Raw genomic sequence first — 4,171 nt, 5'->3', positions numbered from 1 at the left:
GAGAGAGAGAGAGAGAGAGAGAGAGAGAGAGAGAGAGAGACAGACAGACAGACAGACAGACAGACAGACAGACAGACAAACTGAGAAAGAGAGAGATGTGGGTGTGCGCACGGGTGTATTAGTGTTTGAAAAGGTGTATGAGTGTACACACACGCATGCGTGAACGTCCGTGCGTGTCCGCACGTGTATGGTGGAGGGAACTACTACAACATGATGTCGTGGGCGCAGGCAGAGCAGTCAAAGTCAAACGCCCGCCAGGCCTTCCTCACTCAACGGACAGCCGGCCGGGCATACAGGTCCGGATCACATACAGACACAGTATAGTATACTCATGTTGCGGCGTGCCTCGGTCTTCTCTGGTGTCCCCCCGGAAGGCAGCTGTGACATCCTGCAGGGAAGAGATTTAAAAAAAAGAATTTTTAGTTTTAGAGGTTTACAGGTGTTTTTGGAGTGTAACATAATACAAAGGAGAGATGGAGGAGGGGTATAAGGGCGATAGATTTAGTTTTAACAAGAGTTTTAGTTTTAGTTTTAGTAATGTTTAAAAAAAGTTTCAGTAAGGGTTTTTTAGTTTTAGTAAGGTTTTTAAAAAAGTTTTAGTAAGAGTTTTACGGCACTTGCAACACAATAAGGTCATTTAAGTGCCGAAGATTAGAGGTGTTACAAGAGAGTAACAAGCATAAAAAAGAAGGAGGGGAGATACAGACAAATGTTTGATAGGAAAGAAGAAGCAAACCACACCAGAGCACCCGCCAACCACTCACGAAAGTATTTCTAGTTTTATAGTTTTACAGGTGTTTCTAGAGTGTAACATACAAAAGAAAGATGGAGAAGAGGTGTAAGGGCGATACCTTTAGTTTTAATAAGAGTTTTACAGCACTTGCAACACAATAAGGTCATATAAGTGCCGAAGGTTAGAGGTGTTTCCAGAGCGTAGCATACAAAGAAAAGAGGGAGGTGAGATATAAAAAAAGGAGGAGAGAAAAGGACCAAAGATGGCTGATAGTGATAGGAAAGGAGCAAACCACACCAGAGCACCCGCCCAGGGAAGAAAGGTACACACACACACAAACACACACACACACACACACACACACACACACACACACACACACACACACACACACACACACACACACACACACACACACGACACTGTTAGAGACCAGAAACTCTATTAACGGTATTATCTGTCAAACAGAACTAAACCAGGACCACAACACATAATTTGAAAGAAATACCGAGTAAAGATTTGTCACGATGGCACTTTATCATAATGTGATGGTGCGTGGAAATGAAGTACAAACCCCATTTCCTAAAAAAGAAATTCAATTATCCGTACAAAAATATAAAACCAACAAACAGAAACAAAATAAAAAAATTGGAACTACACTAAAGCATGTTAGGGATTTACGGCACTTGCAAACACAATTGGGTTATACAATTGCCGAAGATTAGAGGAATACCAAGGGAGTAACAAACACAAACAAGAAGGAGAAGGAGATAAGGACTTAAATCTTTAGCAGCAAAGAAGTAACAAACCACACCAGAGCACCTGCCTACCACTTACGCACAGGGTTCTCCATTAAAAACAAGTAGACAATTATTATAACACAGGACAAGCCAGAAAGCCAATAAAACCGGTCTCGGGACATTGGAGTCGAGAATACTGTTTTGTTTATTTCAACACAGAGCGAAACTGTCAACGAGATTGTTTTTGTTTGCACATAACGCACACATAGACAAACCCATCATTTGACACTACTTTAAAAAACCCATTCAAACACATGCAGATAACAGGAAGACAAAGGAGCCAGGAGACAAACATTCGATAATGACGTGGTGAAAGACAAGTGTGTCGTAGATGTCACAAGCTGCTCTCCACCCTGGCACAATCAATGCACGAGAGACGCACACAGACTTCTGATGGCGCGAGCCCGCGGGCGACATGTCCGCTTGTCTACATTCTTGTAATATCCGCAGGCTCTAGGAGCTAGCTGTCATGGAGGCAGGCGCATATCACCCAACGGCGAACGTCTTGCCATGTGGACAGTTCTGTTTGAATACCGCGACCTCAGTGCTTTCTTGTCGTATCTCCATTTTAATAACAGCGAAAACAGTTCATAACAAAGAGTGAGCTTAACGAAGATGTCACTTTTTTAATGTAAAAAAAATGGAGATACGACAAGAAAGCACTGAAGTCGGGATACATGTCAAACAAAGTAAACGGTTGAAGTAATAATAATAATAATAGATAGCATTTGTATAGCGCATATCCCCGCTCAGCAGCAGGCTCTATGCGCTTTACACTATATTATTACCCCAGCAGACCATAGAACACTCCGAAACATTCTCAGCTTCCCGGGGAGCATACAGTGCGAGCAGCCGATTAAGCGCTCAAACACTAACAAACTGACAAGATCTTTCGCTGTCTATAGCCGGGTACCCATTCCCACCTGGGTGAAGTGAGGAAAATTCGAGTAAAGTGCCTTTCCCAAGGACACAACGTCCGGCCCTTGACGGGATTCGAACCCACGACCTTACGGTTGCGAGTCCGAGAGCCTAACCACTAGGCCCCCTCTGGTTACTTGTACACAACGACTTCAACCCACCATTTAATGCTCCCGTAAAACATAGTTGCAACCCTACTGTAATCCACACAGTTACTTGTTTTAGTAGAGGTTTTACGGCGCTCACAACTGCATAAGGTCACATGAGCGCCAGAAGATTAAAGTTGTTACAAGAGAGCAACAAACATAAAAAAGGAGGGGAGATAAGGACGATATATGTTTGATAGGAAGGAAGAAGCAAACCACACCAAAGCACCCGCCAACCACCCACAAAGTAAAGTACGCCCCCTCTGGTTCCTTGTAGACAACGATATCAACCCACCGTTTAATGCTCCTGTAAAACATAGCAGCAACCCTAGTGTAATCCACACAGTTACTCTGTACTCTGCACTAAACAGGCAGTTCGAAATGGGTAGTTATACTTTATTTTACCCTATAAAATAGGTTCATTGTCCATTTCCATTAACAGCCCCGGACGTAGTCTAATCCAAAATGTTTACTTATCGGAAGACATATGTGCAAAAAGTAACGCCCAAGGTTTATTCATCCAACGTTTTTTTAAAAAGGGCATGACTACCAAGCATACCTTTTTTTTTGGGGGGGGGGGAGAGTTTTACGGCACTTGCCACACGATAAGGTCATATAAGTGCCGAAGATTAGAGGGGTTACAAAGCAGTAACAAACACAAAACAGATAGAGGGGAGATACGGACGATAGAGGGTCTGATAAAAAAAAGAAGGAGCAAACCACACCAGAGCACTCACCAACCACCCACCTACCAAACTTTACAGACCCAGCTTCCACCAAAGAAGGAGGGAATTAAATTTAAATGGTCACCAGAGGTCAACAACTGGACAGTGCATGGCACACAAATATAGTAGAATCTACTTTAACAGCCACCTGCATAAGACAATCATATGTACAAACAGCCACTTCCCATTTCCTCCTTAGCGTATTTTTTCCCCTTGTTTGTTTTGACATTATACTGACAATGACGGCTACCTGTCTGATACGGCCACTTTTGTAGTAACAATTTTGCTGCACTTGCAACACAGGTACAACATATAAAAAGCCGAAGGTTGAAGGTGTTTAAGACAGTAACATATAAAGAAAATGGGGAGAAATAAGGATGATAGATGTTCGATAAGGAAGGAGCAAACCTTACCAAATAATAATGATAAAAATAAATACATAAATAAACAAATAAAATAAAAATAACAACAACAATAAATAAACTACCTTCTCACTTTACAAGTCCCAAAAGAAATAAAAATTCAAGAGCAACAAAATAAACAGAAGAAAAGAGAAAGAGACAAGACGGGCGTCTCCTTGACAGCAACGTAATTGTTTCATCGATACGATAGCTGCAGTCATGGCAGAAAGTCTACAGACATAGCAACAGGTTGTGATGCCAAACACATATCCCCCCTCCCTCCTATCCCCGTCATATCTCCGTCCTTAGCCTAGTTAATACCCGACACCCCCCCCCTCCCAATCCCCGTGCCAACGTACACGTGACACCGTGTTCCTATTTGAAAACATCGAAAGTGAACTACTTTAAAAAAACCCCGACGAAACTAGTTACGAAACATACAGATATC

The 4,171-nt window shown here is 42.4% G+C and overlaps 1 protein-coding gene across 2 annotated transcripts in view; it reads right to left on the bottom strand.

Annotated features, from left to right (window-relative positions):
* Nucleotides 1–29: 29 nt before the first annotated feature.
* The window catches only part of LOC101860422 (zinc finger CCCH domain-containing protein 10), a 61,485-nt gene continuing 57,343 nt past the window's right edge, over nt 30–4,171 (bottom strand). For both annotated transcript variants that reach the window (XM_005102185.3, XM_035970749.1), the window contains exon 3: nt 30–388. The gene's annotated coding sequence lies outside the window, so the exon portion shown is untranslated. The remainder of the gene's footprint in view (nt 389–4,171) is intronic.

Source organism: Aplysia californica, unplaced genomic scaffold (assembly GCF_000002075.1).
Source record: "Aplysia californica isolate F4 #8 unplaced genomic scaffold, AplCal3.0 scaffold00316, whole genome shotgun sequence".
Taxonomy (NCBI): Eukaryota; Metazoa; Mollusca; class Gastropoda; order Aplysiida; family Aplysiidae; genus Aplysia; species Aplysia californica.
Note: the sequence above shows the minus strand (reverse complement) of the source record. Positions and strands in the feature narration are given on the sequence as shown.